At 46.1% G+C, this 15,644-nt stretch overlaps 1 pseudogene across 1 annotated transcript in view; it reads left to right on the top strand.

Moving 5' to 3' along the window:
* Positions 1-1,537: 1,537 nt before the first annotated feature.
* LOC143559889 (callose synthase 2-like) overlaps positions 1,538-15,644 on the top strand; it is a 28,925-nt pseudogene continuing 14,818 nt past the window's right edge. Inside the window, exons 1-6 of the transcript XR_013140014.1 lie at positions 1,538-1,644; positions 14,548-14,786; positions 14,878-14,978; positions 15,091-15,209; positions 15,288-15,381; positions 15,464-15,574. The product of XR_013140014.1 is annotated as a callose synthase 2-like (transcript). The remainder of the gene's footprint in view (positions 1,645-14,547; positions 14,787-14,877; positions 14,979-15,090; positions 15,210-15,287; positions 15,382-15,463; positions 15,575-15,644) is intronic.

Below are 15,644 nucleotides of genomic sequence, written 5' to 3'. Positions count from 1 at the left end.
ATAATATGTTGGTAAACTTTCCATGACCGATTTCAGTAAAGTTAACCTGCCATCGATCGATTAACAATCTTTATTAAAAGAATTTCATTAACAAGGCCGTAATTATTAATCACTAATTCTGTTAAATCCAAATAGTAGATGTGTATTATTATTAAATTACATGTATGTGAGATGTAACCCAAATAATTATTTTGAATTAAACTTTGAAAACCATAATGTGAGTTAGTGATATAATAAAAAATAACTCACGACCAAAGGTGATGTCGAACTCAGTAAATCATAGTCAATATAAAATGTTTAACGCCTAAATAAATGACAATATAATTGGAGTGGGTGGCATGTGCGTTGCTATTAATTTAGTCAATATAATGTTTTGCAACTTTTTGGATTTGTGGTTCAATATATTATTTTAACGTTGACGTTTACCTTAAGAAAAAAAATAATATATATTTTCGGTTTTATTTCAATGAAATTACATTGATAAAGACTAGGTATTTATTGTTGGTTTCAATGAAATTTCATTTGATGTGAATAGATATTATATTTTCAAAGCTTACGAGTTGGGTATACAACTGATTCTTCTCAAATAATAAAGATAATGGTCTCGGTTCGGCTTACACAACCGGTTCCAAGTTACAGACCAAACTAAAAATTTAAAGCCATAAAAATTAAACCATTTGGATTTCAAACCGACACTTGATATGGTTTCAATGGTTCGGTCATTCGAACAATGAACACCATATATATAATTATTAAACAAATCACCCAATCATATGTTAAATCAACTACAAAATTATCTTTGTTTTGATTAAGATTAGTAACACCTCTAACCGTATTTGCAAAAAAATGAATATAATAATATTGTCAGTTTAACACACAACATCAACAGATAAGTTTAAAATGTGGTGGTAAGATTGTTAGGATGTAGCATAAGATATCAAGGGTTCAATCCATGTAGAATGTACGTAATATTTAGCTGTATAAAAAAATATTTTAATACATAATAAAAAAAAACAGAGCTGTAAACAAACAGAACCGAACGAAGCCTTACAAAACAAACCATTAACGAAATGAGCTTAACATAAACAATAAAATTATAAAATTCAAATGTTAGGTTGATTTTCATAAAAAAAAAATCAAAAATAAACAAACCTTTAACTAACAAACATAAACAAACACATTACTGAACGTAAACGAACACATGTTGCCTCATTTAACTAAACGAATAAAATTTCCTGGTTGTGGTCTTTCATTTAGCAATTAAACGAACGAACACAGGCGAACTTTCCGCCAAACGTTCGGTTGATTTACATCCTTTGTTTAAGTATAATATTGAGCGTTGCATTAGGGAAGTGAAGTCGTGAATAATAATATAATATTAGTAAACTCAATTAAAGCTGTCTTTCTAACGTCCTTTTCTCTCTCTCACTTGTCACTCAAGCTTTTTACTTCCGTCTTGAATCCAATCATCACTCTTTTTTCCTTTTCTTTCTGCATCGATCAATCAATTGTTTCCTTATCCACTCGGAATCAGTTAACCAACCAATAATAACAATAATAATAATAATATCAATCAGTATACCGATCAGAGTTTAATTTCAACTCCTCCGCAAAATGAAACGTTGATCAGTAATAACTCACTCGGTAACTTCATTATCAGCTTATATTTCTATGATCTTCTACTTATCTTATGATTATTCACTCTTTGATCGTGATTGCAAGGGCTTAGGTTTTTCAATTTCAGCTTATTAGTTGAATTTTAGGTGTTTTATGAATTAGGTTTTTATCACTTGTTAGTTAATTACGTGAAATTGCGATAGATTGTAGCTTTAGCTTATGCTTATGATAAATTAGACAGTTGAAGTGTTTGGTCTACTGTTTGATTGTTGATTAAAGTGATCTTGCTTTTAGGATATTATTTATAATATTATTACTACATAAGGTGCTGATTACGTGTACCAGAAGGTCATCATCGGCATCTGTTTGAATGATCGTATAGTTATGTTATTGAAGAAACACTAAGTGACCCCGGGCAGATTATGGGTAATCTGGGGGCTAAGTAATGTTTCCCACGAAGGTTAGGTCCAGCAGAGTAAGTTGTACTTCAAGGAACCTGCAAAACAGACACCGTAAGCTCGTCACTGAGAAGGGGGGGGTTCCTCCTTGTGACCACCCTCCGGCGTGAGAATCAGTCTATATTGCTCTTTCAATATAAAAGTATATGAATACTATTAGAGCAATTATCAAGTAAGTTATACGAGATAGTAGATGATGAAATGATAATACCATTTGCTGTCTTTTATAGCCGAAGGTGGGTTTCCAAGGGGTTTAGCCGGCCCAACACGCTACCAACTGTAACCTATGCACGTGCCCTACCTGTGAGTGGTGGATAGGTAGCGGCTGACACAGAGCAGGCGTGCCGTGCACTCTTCGTCTTCTACCAACTGCAGGCTAGGCACGTGGTCTGGCAGGAGTTGGTGGGCAGGCGGCGGCTATTGGTCACAGTGCTGTGGCGTGCTGTCTGCCACGCTGCTGTCAGTGAGCTGTCGCATTCTTGGTCAGATCTTTTGTCTTTACCTCGTCAGGTATCACGCAAAAGATCCTCCATCATACAGACTGGCCCATTTTGGCGGGAGTTTTCCCCCTCCCGCCTCTGCTCATTCTTTCAGGTGACACTGAATATTTGTAAGTGTTAAGCCTTATGCGTGTAGCTATGCTGTGCGGGTAGCCTTCCCTGATGGCTTGTATCCGCAACTGCGGGAACAGGCGGGTTACTTTACCATTGGGAGGCTTTTCCCTGCGTATGCAGCTTGCATACTGCGCGTAGGCTTCTCTGAGCATGGTGGGTCCTGCGGGAGTAGATGGTCTTTGCGCAGACATCCCTGTTCAAGGTGAGTCATGCGGGACCAACTGAGCCCTGCTGGGACCTACCTCTTCAAGTCCCCCCAGTCCAATGTTCTTTTCACGAATGTCTAATAAAGTGAGGTGAACTTTTGGACTTAAGCAAAGGGTTTTGAAAAGGGGTTTTTGTAAGGTTTTCCATGGGGTTCTTCCCGCGGAAGTCCTTGTCACTTGCAGAAATTCCCGAGTTTCCTGCTTGGTCTTTGGGTATGATGCGGGTAGGTCTGTAACCTCCTCGCAAGTCAGGAGCATTGAGTCTTAGTTGTGCGGATTCTCCCTGTGGTTCTGGTAGTTTTTTGAACATAGTGATCAATTATGTTTAAACCACCAATTCCATCTTGGAGCCTCAAACAACGTAGTACTCGATGTTCCCGCTATGCGGGGATATTATTTCCGTTTTCACAAGCATTGCCCAGAAGATCCTTCCTGGTTTCAATTCTCAGCGGGTGCTAGGTATGTGAAGGGTTTTGCCTTTACACTGTACCTGCATCCGTCTTATGGTTACTTTACTTCCAAGGTATTCCTGGCGTCCATTCCCTGCGGGTGCTAGGTATGTGAAGGGTTTTGCCTTTACACTGTACCCGCACCCGTCTTATGGTTACTTGGTTGCCAAATATTTTGGCTTCAATTCCCTGCGGGTGTTAGGTATGTGAAGGGTTTTGCCTTTACACTGTACCCACACCCGGCTTATGGTTACTTGTTTGCCAAGGTAAGGGGTATTTTCCCGCTTACTTTTTTGAACCTTAGTCTTCAAATTTTTTAAATTTTGAAATTTGAAGAGTTGGTGGATGGATAACAACCCAATACCTCAAACGTCGTGCGACGGTTTCTTCTGACTGTGTCAGGACGTGCCAGAAGTTATGGCGACATGACATTATGTGGTCATTCCAGTTGCTTTTTCAGGCGCGTGGGCACGGGATTCCGGGCGCGTAGCCGCGAAATCTCTGGCACACGTCCTTTTGACAGCTGTTGCCAGCTTGCCTTTGCCACGTGTCATAGTTTCATTGCACCTTTGACTTCTCTCTCTTCCGTATTAATTTCATCGCATTAATTGCGATTACTATATAAAGGGGGAGAGGGTTATTTGCAATTCACACTTTCCACTTTCATCTCTTCTTCTCCAGTAATTTCCGGCGAATTTCTCTTTTCAGTAAAGCATTACTCTGAAATCTCTTCTTTCTTCCACCATGTCTTCTCACGATGCTGATGATCAGAAGACTGCTGGCGAATGCCAGTGTTCTCTTCCTGTCGAGCTGTACCAGTATATCGTCAGGAAGTTCATGCTCGAGTCTCTCGAGCCTGAGTTTCCTGAGCCCCACCATACTGTGTACGATGCCCCTAGTGGCAAGATCGGGGTTTATGCTGCATTCTTTGTCTACGGGAACCTTAGGTTTCCGTTGACAAAGTTTGTGTACCGTGTCCTAGAGAGGCACGGTGTGCACCTGACAGAGGTGCACCCCATGGCCATTGCCAAGGTCCGGCACTTTGAGTGGGTGTGCCGGATACTGGGCCTTGAGCCCCTCGTTGACCGCCTGATGACCTTCTATACATGGAGGTGCATCCAAGGGTGGTACACTCTTACAACCCGTATCAAGGGTTTAAAGATTTGTACCACCGAGCGGAGTCTTCGCTCATGGAGGAGAGAGTTCTTCTTCATATCCGCTCGCGCCATCCCCATCGCTATGAAGTTCAAGATTGGCCAGGCGCTTCCGAACCTTCCCGCCCTCAATTATGAGGAGGCGGAATGGTTCTCGAAGATATCCCGGGTCCAGTCCCCGGTTTTCCGTTTTCCGGAGTCGGCGATGGTGATGCTGGGGATGAGCCGGGTGTGGAAGGCGGCGAATGCGGATAAGGTTCCGATCGTCCTCGAATATGGTTCGAACTCTGTCCCTTATGGTATGTCTTGTTTCTTTTTGCTGACTATGATTTTTTCTAACTTTCTTGTTGATTTCAGAGGGTAACGATCTTCAGTCGCTCCTGAATCCGCGGGAGGAAGATGGTCCTGCGCGGATGGGTACTCGTGCTCTGGACGAGAACGAGTTGCCCATCTTAGAGCAGACCGCGGGTCGGTTCGTGGAGGTTTACCCGCCAGGCCAAGAGATCCTGAGCCACCGACGGCCAGGTAAGCCTATCTTCTATCCTGAACCTCTCAATGCTGTGCCTGCTGCTGGAGTTGACATTTCTTCTTCTGAGGAATCCGCAGAAGGTCCTCCACTGGTGCGGAAGAAAAAGGCTGCCGTCGGGAAAGGCAAGGAGAAGGTGGCCTCTACGGCCGACCCGGTAGTCCTATCTGACTCGGAGTCAGATAATGCAGAGGTGGCGGGGAAGCCCGGTGGTGAGGAGACCACCGCTCCGGAGGCTGTAGGTGATACCTCTGGGGAGGCAGCGACGACGACGGTTACCGGTGTCAAGAGGCCGGCTCCATCGGGTTCGCCCCCACTCGTTCGTATGTTCAAGCTCAAGAAACCCCGTAAGTACCCCCATAATTCTTGTCTAGATTTGTTGTTTCAAATAAATTCAACACATTTGCTTGTGCAGGTGCGGATGTTGACGCATTCCAGGGTGGAGTTGGAGCAAGTATTCCCCCGCCAATGACGGTAGGCTCGGTCAGCCTTCCTGAGGCGTCGACCCAGGCGTCTGCGCCTGCCTCCGCTGGTTCCAGCCTTCCTGAGGCTGTTCCAGCTGAGAAGGTGTCTCCGCCGGCCGTGAGTGCAATTTTTACAGCATCTTTCACGGAGCCGGCGGTTACTGTTGCTGAGGAGGTGGCGCCAACAATGGCTACCACAGCGGCTGCCACTATACCTGCGCCACCGGCACCGACGGCCGGACCATCAGGTACGCGCCGGGCTTCCCGCCGATCTATGCCACCTTCCCGTCTGCCTGACCTGTTGGATGGATTTCCTTTAGGTTCAGGTGATGGGTTTGGCGGCTATCGGCCTGTTATTGACCCTACAGGTACGTAGGGTTCTTTTTCCTTTGTATATTTTTGTCATCTTTCCCTAACTGTCTTTGTTTCTTTTGCAGTATCGGATTCCAATGAAGTGTATGTTCCAAGATGGAACATACGCCGAGGAACAACCCTTCGCACCCCTGTGGAGTGCGTGGATTGGGCTCGCCATGCTGCTCCTCATGGTGCGTTGGGGGAAGCCATGGCTAGCTACCAGGAGGGTAGGCTAACCAATGAGCTTCGGGTTCTCCAAGCCCGGATGCAGCCCCGCGTCGAGCTGCTTTGTCGTGAAAACGACAAGTTAAAAGCAGCTCGCGCCAAAGAAATATCTGAGACGCGGGCTCTGCGGGAGGAGAACCGGCAGTTGGCCGCTGCTGCCGCCGAGGAGAGAGCATTCAAGGCCCTCGAGGTTGAAGTCCAGGCGCGACTCGAGGCCCGCTCCAAGGCTGCCCAAGCTGTGAATGAACAGCTTCGGCTGGCTAAGGAGACTGCGCGAAACTCAACTGAGAGGGCTGCCAAGGCTGAAGCTGTTGCTGAGCCGCTTCGCGAAGAGAATGAGCAGCTTAAATGCAAATTAAAGGCTCTTCAGCATGCTCATGACGCCTTGGCAATGGAAGATGCCAAGAAGCTGCAGGAGATCCTTGACCAGAGGGGGGTGCTTGACCGTACTGAAAGGAAACTTAAAAGCGTCGAAGAGGCTGCCGCCAAGGAAGTTCAACTTGCCAACCTTGATAAAAGCGGAGCCGAACGTGCTTACAAAGAAAGTCAAGCTACCCTCCAATGGCTGCTTCGAGAAGCGTTGCCTCAGGTATCTTTATCTTTTTCTTTACGCGTTCCGCTCGTAATTAGAAAATGTTCTAATTTGTATTCTTTTGTAGGTTGTGCGTCGGGTCCTTTCAGAGACCTCTTATGACGATGCGATGAGCGCAGCCCTCAACGCTTCTCATGAGGATGGGGAGAAGACTGGCTTCCTGCTTGGTCTAGGGTTTGCTGAGAGAGGCTTTCCGCCCTCCAACTTCCCTTTATTCAATGTTAATACTGAAGCTGCTTATGACCAAGCTGTGAACCAGTACGCTTCCTTCCCGCATCCAGTGGTGGAGAAGGTGAATGAAGCTGCTGCTGCTGATGATGGGCTAAACATCCTTAAGGCTTTCCTTGGGCAGCCGCGCTCTGACGGTGCTGGTTCAAGCGGAGGTGGCCCTGAAGCCTGATCCTGAAGATCTTTTCCCACTGCTAGGATAGACTTGGCTTTGTATAGATTTCTTTTAGGCGGGTAGTTACCCAGCCATTCTTGTAATAGATTGTGAAATATTAATCTTTTTGCGTATAAGATTGTTATTTCCTTCATTGGGTTCCTTGCTTTATAAACTTATGACTTGCATACTTAGTTTAAATTAGCAATTTTCCAAGTGTTTAGAATAAGGACCTTTGAACGTGGTTGATGATGGGTTAAAGTTTCGCCTCCTCCTTCGTGATTGTGCGGGTAAAACCGTCACTTGCACTTGGTAGGATGGCTAATCTTTACCCTCTATCTGACCTGCGTGTAGGTTTTCCTTTTCGAAATTTCTAAGGCATTAAGTTAAACCTTTGAACGTGGTTGATAATGGACTAAAGTTTTCGCTTCCTCTTTCGTGATTGTGCGGGTGCAACCGTCACTTGCACTTAGTAGGATGGCTTTAACTTTAGACCTATATCTGACCTGCGTGTAGGTTTTTCTTATCCTTTTTTAAGTGTTCATAAGTTAACCTTTTAACGTGGTAGATGGTAAGTTAAGTTTGGCTTCCTTGTTTGTGATTGTGCGGGTAAGACCGTCACTTGCACTTACAAGGATGGCTAAACTTTACCTACATCTGACCTGCGTGTAGGTTTTCCTTAGAACTTTTTAACATTTTGGCGTTGTGTTTATGCGGGTATTGCCGCCTTCCACACGCAACTACTTCTTCCCGTAAGGGAAGTTCATAGGTTACAAGCTATCAATACATCATGAAAGGAGAATCATTTCCATTAGAAGTGGCTCTAGGCCTTTTCTTTACAAGTTGGAATTGATCTACATATAACATTTGCGTAATTGAGCTCCATTCCATGTTCTAGGGATGGGAGTGCCATCGAGCCTTTCGAGCCGGTATGCGCCCTTTCCCAGAACTTCTTTGATAACGTATGGCCCTTCCCAAATCGGGGCCAACTTTCCTGGGCGTTGTTGGTTCGAAGCCTCGTTGTTACGCAGTATGTAGTCTCCTTCATTGAAATTGCAGAGTTTTACCCGCGTGTTGTAGTATTTTTGCATTTGTCGTTTGTAGTTTTCTTCCCGCACGGCGGCTAAGTCTCTGCGCTCTTCGGTTAGCATAAGGTCTAACCGTCTTTCCGCATCATTGTCTCCTGGTTGGATTAAGACCCTTGGTGAGGGTAAACCGATTTCGACTGGGATCATGGCTTCAGTGCCATAAGTGAGACTGAACGGGGTTTCTCCCGTACTGGTCTTCTTCAGCGTTCTGTTTGCCCAAAGGACGTGTGGAAGCTCGTCCACCCAACCGGATCTATGTTCCAAGAGTCTTCTCTTTATGCCTTCGACGATGCTCTTATTTGCTCTTTCCACCTCACCGTTACCTTGCGGGTGTGCCACTGAGGTAAAGGTGTGGGTGATTTGAAGTTCTTTCAGCCACTGCTGTAGCTTCTTGTCAGCAAAGTTGGTGCCATTATCGCTTACCAAATTCTGTGGAAGTCCAAAACGACAAATAATAAATTCCCAAATAAATTTTTTGATATGCTTTGCGGTTGTTTGGGCTAAAGGTTTCGCTTCTATCCATTTGGTGAAGTAGTCAATGGCTACCACTAGGAACTGAACATTCCCAGCTGCTGTAGGAAATGGGCCTGTCACGTCAATGGCCCACTTCTGAAATGGCCACGAGGAAGTGACAGGAACAAGTTCATTTTTCGGGCGATGCGTGTTGGGTGCGTAAAGCTGGCAAGATCTGCATTTTCTGATGTATGCCAACGCGTCCATATGCATCCCCGGCCAGAAGTATCCCGCGTTGTTTAGCTTGGCTACCACAGCGCGGGGGCCTGCGTGTACTCCACAGATGCCTTCGTGAACCTCCCTTAGGAGGTAGTCGGCATCTTGGTTGTCCACGCATCTTAACAATGGGCCAAGAAAGTTACGTCTGTAAAGGATGTCATTGACCAGCTGATAATTCAGTGCTTTACAGCGTAGTTTTCTTGCCTGTGACTTCGACTCTGGTAACGTTCCTGTTTCAAGGTATTTTATTATTGGGGTCATCCATGTTTCTGTACCGGTTTGGATGACACAAATTTCCTTGTGCGGGACTGATGGTGTTTCGAGGAGTTCCACGCGGATGTCCTTTCCCAAGTGGGTGAAGGCCAGTGATGCAAGCTTGCTTAACGCATCCGCAGATTTGTTTTCGCTGCGCTTGACGTGTATCACTTTACAATCATTAAAATCGCGCATGATGGCTTTGGCCTGGGCAAGGTACAGGGCCATTGTGTCGTTCACAGCCGTGTACGTCCCGTTTATTTGGTTTGCCACTAGCATGGAATCTACATGGGCTTCCAAATTTTTTACACCCATTTTACGCGCAATCCTCAATCCGGCCAGGAATGCTTCATATTCAGCCTCGTTATTCGTACTTGGAAAATCCAGCCGAATAGCATAAGTATATTCCTGGCCTGCTGGATTTGTTAATTTTAACCCTGCGCCTGAACCCTCGTTACTAGCTGCTCCATCAGTGTAGAGTCGCCAGACCTCATTGATTTCGTGTGCTGGGGAGGGTTGAACCTCCTCCTGGCACTCTTTCTCCCGTGAAGCGGGGACTTCTGCAATAAAATCAGCCAGGACCTGGCCTTTAATGGCTGGTCTCGGCTTGTATTGAATCGCATATTCTCCCAATTCAATTGCCCACTTGGCTAGACGTCCCGATAACTCGGGTTTGCCTAGAACATTTGAGAGTTTGAAGTTGGTGAGAATAGTGATTGGGTGACCCTGGAAATATCGTCTCAACCTGCGTGAAGCGTGAATAAGTGCCAAGACCAGTTTTTCCAGGGTAGAGTACCGGGTTTCCGCGTCTGCCAGCACGCGGCTAACATAATAGATTGGCATCTGGATGCCTTTTCGTTCTACAAGCAGGACTGCCCCGGTTGCTCTATCTGTTGCGGAGAGGTATAGGATTAACTCCTCCCCCGCTTGTGGTGCTGTGAGTGTTGGGAGTTCGATCAGGCGTGATCGAATCTCCTGAAAAGCTGCTTCCGCTTCTGGTGTCCAGCGGAAGTGCGTTTTCTTTAAACAATTTCTTAGCGTTGACACAAATGGGAAAGACCTATCCGCATGGTTTGCCAAAAAGCGGTTAAGCGCGACTAGTCGTCCATTCAGTGTTTGAGCCTGTTTTATGGTGGTAGGTGATTCCATTTTGACAATGGCTTCGACCTTTTCAGGGTTCGCTCTGAAGCCATCTTTAGTAATAATGACTCCCAAGAACTTCCCTTCTTCCACCCCAAATGAACACTTGCTCGGGTTGAGCTTCATGTTTATCTTTCTGAGTGTGTTGAAAGTTTCCTCAATGTCTTTCAACATCGCCTCTGGCTCGGGGCTTTTGATGACCAAATCATCCATATAGACTTCCAAGTTTCTCCCAATTTGGGCGTGAAACTCTTTGTCCATTAGTCGTTGGTACGTGGATCCCGCGTTCTTAAGTCCGAATGGCATCATTTTATAACAAAATGTGCCATCGGGCGTCCGAAAGGCGGTTTTGTCCTGGTCATCTACAGCCATGTGGATTTGATGGTACCCCTTATACGCATCCAAGAAGCATTTAAGGCGAAATGGTGCCACCGAATCCACCTTGAGATCAATTTCTGGCAACGGATAACAATCTTTGGGGCATGCTTTATTCAAATCTTTGAAATCTATGCACATGCGCCATTGTTTGTTATTCTTCGGTACCATTACGGGATTTGCAACCCACGTTTGATATTTGCTAACGCGCACGATGCCCGCATCAAGGAGTTCCTTGACTTGGGTTCTGCACGCGTTGGTTTGCTCGGGCCCCATTACTCTGCGCTTTTGTACGATCGGCGTAACGGCCGGATCGCATTTGAGCTTATGCTCTGCCTTACCCCGGGGTACACCAGTCATGTCGGCTGGTGTCCACGCGAAGATGTCTGCATTTCGCTGCAGTAAGCGCTTGAGTAAGGTGCGTGTTGGATCAACAATTGTCGGGCCAATGGTAACGGCCTGATCGGGATATTTCCCATTGAATGCCCACTGTTCAGGTTCAGTGATGGTTTGTTTGGCCATCTTCGGTTTGGGTTTAGAGGAGACAGATGCGATGCATACCTGGGGAATGCCCGTGATCATCGCTACGCCTTCAGTTGTTGGCCATCCCATCATGCCGTGGACTGAGGATACCACGGCGTTGAATCTTGCCATCCCGTCTCTCCCGAATAGGATGTCATACGTATGATGTGGTTTTTTCATTACAACAAAATCCACATCCTCCGTGCGTGAATAATTCCCATCGGTGAGAGTGACGGGGAAAGATAGGATGCCCAAGGGAGTGTTCATGCTGCCGTCAAACCCTTCCATTGAAGCGTAGACCGTCTCCAGGCGTTCCTTGTCTTCATCGTCGAGCTTGTCGAAGAACTGCCTGTACATCATTGTCGACGATGCGCCATTGTCAACGAGGGTGCGGGAGGTGATGTAGTGCCCCAGCTGGCTTTTAATGACAATGGGGCCTTCTTTGTTTGGGCCTCCCGGCACTCGCGGGAAGCGCACTTCTGCTTCCTTCCATGCGCATGGTTCGGTTATCGGTCTCTTTCTTCCTCTGACCTTACCATGGACCATGTTGATGCTAATGTCGACGGGCTTTCGTCCGTTACCCCTGTACCTGTTGTCGTTCCTTCCTCCCTTCTTGATAGATGCCACGAGGTGTGCGAGCCTCCCATCCTTGACGAATGTCTCGACGATGTCCCTCAAGGATGTGCACTCCTCAGTGCTATGGCCCTTTGTCCCATGGAAGTCACAAGACTTGCTTTGATCCGCATTGGGTTTCTGTCGGATCGCTGGGGCTTTTGGCCATGGCAGTTTTTCCGTGGCAAATATCTCCGTGACGCTCTTGGTGAGTGGCGTCCAACGGTTTTTCCGGTTCGAAGGGTGCGTGTTGTCCCTTCCGCCAACCAGAGGGCGAGAGCTTGAGGGGGTGTCAAAGTTTATCCTTGACTGCCAAATACCTTGCCGCCTCTTTTTGTTTAGCCGGGCGGTTCTCACATTGTTCTCCCTTGTCCTCTGCGTGTAGAGGTTTGTATTCTGGGGGAGATCTCTTCCCAGCTGTTTCTCCGTTTCGGCAAAGCGCTTGGCTGCCGTCATTATGGCATCCCACGTGGATGGCATGCCGTCTTTACCCGTCAGAGTGCGGATGAGTTCTGGGTATTCAGCGCCCTGAATGAAAGCGGCGCGAACGAGGTCTTCACTGATGTTGCCCAGACTCAGCTTCTTGGAGTTGAAGCGGGTGATGAAGTCCAGTAAGGATTCATCCTCTTCTCTCACACAGTTGAGGATCGTCCACTGCTCCTCAGTGTGCTTCCTCTGTTGACTAAACTGTTGACTGAACTTGTTCTGGAAGTCTGCCCAGTCATAAATGTGGTGGACCGGTAAACGGTCGAACCACGCTCTGGCTGCTCCTACCAGAGTCATCTGGAACATGTAGCACCACGTGGGTTCCGTCCAGTTACTGACGGTTGCCCCCGCAATGAACCTGTTCAGATGGTCATCTGGGTCGGATATACCATCGTATGTGCCAATATTGGACATTTGTTTGGCACTCCTCGGGGCGATTGCTTCTGCAATGTCCCTTGCAAATTTTGACCTTCCTGCGTTTGTGGCAGTAGGTCTAAAGGCCTTGGAGAAGTCACGCGAGCTTTTTTCCGTGACTGGTTGGAATGCTTCCCCAAAATTCCTTTTTGGCTGGGGATCCGTTTCCTTACGCTTCCCTTTCGCCCTATGGCGAGGGTTCGCGTCGGTGTCGGAGTCTTCCCTCTCGGCGTCTGAGTACTCGTACTCACTACTCATGTTGAGGTGCTGGCGAGTACTACCGAATTCCTCAGCTTGTTGGACTGAACGCAAGCGTTCGTCCAACTCAGCCTGAAATTCTCTTTGACGTGCCTCGGCCCATGCCTTCACTTGATCAAGTGTTTGGCGAGGGGCTCGAGTTCGTTTTTCCAGCTGGGCATCAGTGAATCCCAGTGGAATATTTACTCCACTTGCCCCTACATGAGTGACTGGGGTAGTGTTCGTAAAATGTACTTCACTTGCCCCAGCTTGGGTGGCTGGGGTAGTGTTTGTAAACATTGTGTTGCCGGTGTTTACCCCAGTGGCTGGGGTTGTGGTTACCGGAATTTCTCTAGTCATCTTGGAAGTTTTGAAAAACTGGAGAAAGATGTAGTTCTAGCTTTATGCACGGATGGCGCCAATGAAGAAACACTAAGTGACCCCGGGCAGATTATGGGTAATCTGGGGGCTAAGTAATGTTTCCCACGAAGGTTAGGTCCAGCAGAGTAAGTTGTACTTCAAGGAACCTGCAAAACAGACACCGTAAGCTCGTCACTGAGAAGGGGGGGGGGGGTTCCTCCTTGTGACCACCCTCCGGCGTGAGAATCAGTCTATATTGCTCTTTCAATATAAAAGTATATGAATACTATTAGAGCAATTATCAAGTAAGTTATACGAGATAGTAGATGATGAAATGATAATACCATTTGCTGTCTTTTATAGCCGAAGGTGGGTTTCCAAGGGGTTTAGCCGGCCCAACACGCTACCAACTGTAACCTATGCACGTGCCCTACCTGTGAGTGGTGGATAGGTAGCGGCTGACACAGAGCAGGCGTGCCGTGCACTCTTCGTCTTCTACCAACTGCAGGCTAGGCACGTGGTCTGGCAGGAGTTGGTGGGCAGGCGGCGGCTATTGGTCACAGTGCTGTGGCGTGCTGTCTGCCACGCTGCTGTCAGTGAGCTGTCGCATTCTTGGTCAGATCTTTTGTCTTTACCTCGTCAGGTATCACGCAAAAGATCCTCCATCATACAGACTGGCCCATTTTGGCGGGAGTTTTCCCCCTCCCGCCTCTGCTCATTCTTTCAGGTGACTGAATATTTGTAAGTGTTAAGCCTTATGCGTGTAGCTATGCTGTGCGGGTAGCCTTCCCTGATGGCTTGTATCCGCAACTGCGGGAACAGGCGGGTTACTTTACCATTGGGAGGCTTTTCCCTGCGTATGCAGCTTGCATACTGCGCGTAGGCTTCTCTGAGCATGGTGGGTCCTGCGGGAGTAGATGGTCTTTGCGCAGACATCCCTGTTCAAGGTGAGTCATGCGGGACCAACTGAGCCCTGCTGGGACCTACCTCTTCAGTTATGTATATTCACTGTTCGATTGAGGTGAAGCGATCGCAAGGTTTTCAGTTTGTTGAATTTGAACTTGTTTCGATTATATCGAGATGAATTTTGGGGGTTTTAATGATTTGAGGTGCTTTATGGATTATGTAATCATGATTTTTTTGATTAATTCCGTGAAATGGCGACAAATAACATAGAGGATTTGGATAATTGAAGAATTTGGTTCACTGTTTGATTGTTGATAAAGTGATCTTGCTTTTAGGATATCATATTGTTATATAAGGTGCTGACTATGTGTACCTGCAGGAAATTTATAGTGAGCTGAAGCTTTAGTGGATTAGAATCTGAAGAAACAATGGCATACAATCGAAGAGGGTGCGATCAGCCGCCACCTGGCAGGCTGCTGCGGACTCAAACAGCTGGTAATTTGGGTGGGGAGGCTATGATGGACAGTGAAGTGGTGCCTTCATCTCTAGTTGAAATTGCACCTATTCTTCGTGTTGCTAATGAAGTCGAACCCCATAATCCAAGGGTTGCTTATCTTTGTAAGTCTGTTGTTTCTGTTTCGGTTTTTGGAAATATTGGTTTAATTGCTTGTTATCATCGGTAATCCATATTTATTGTATGCATAAATAGTTCGGTTCTATGCGTTTGAGAAAGCTCACAGACTCGATCCAACATCAAGTGGTCGTGGTGTTCGTCAATTCAAAACTGCCCTACTTCAACGCCTAGAAAGGGTATGTGTTTGTTTCAATGCAAATGATAATATTTATTATTGAAGCTTTGTGTAACTACATAAATTGCTTTCTTTTACTTGTTATATGAACTGCAACTTTTTACTATATACAGGAAGATCAAACAACATTAGCAGGCCGAAAAAAGAGTGATGCTCGTGAGATGCAGAGCTTTTATCGAGAGTATTATGCAAAATACATTAAAGCTTTGCAAGATGCTGATAAAGCTGACCGGTTATCATCTTTTCTTCTAGTCTTTTTGGCATCAAATTTTTTTTTCATTTTCTGATACAAATTTGTCTTCAATATCAGTACACGTCTTACAAAAGCTTATCAAACAGCGGCTGTTCTGTTTGAGGTATTAAAGGCTGTCAATCTCCATGAAGCTGTTGAGGTGGCAGATGAGGTAAATGCTTGACCTTTTCTTCTTTCAGAAATCATTTAAATATCTGTAAATTGATGGATTATTAACACGTATGTTTTCATAGGATGTGGAAGTACACAAGAAGGTTGCTGAGAAGACAGAAATGTATGCTCCTTATAACATACTTCCACTTGATTCTGATAGTTCAAATCAAGCAATTATGCAATATCCAGAGGTTTGTTAAAGAAATTTTGCATGCCAGTTTTTCATTCAGTGTGGTATTTTGACACTTTCACTTGTTTATA

The sequence above is a fragment of the Bidens hawaiensis genome, unplaced genomic scaffold (genome assembly GCF_021521415.1).
Source record: "Bidens hawaiensis isolate Kalapana, Puna unplaced genomic scaffold, B.hawaiensis_p1.1 tig00020106_1, whole genome shotgun sequence".
Taxonomy (NCBI): Eukaryota; Viridiplantae; Streptophyta; class Magnoliopsida; order Asterales; family Asteraceae; genus Bidens; species Bidens hawaiensis.
Note: the sequence above shows the minus strand (reverse complement) of the source record. Positions and strands in the feature narration are given on the sequence as shown.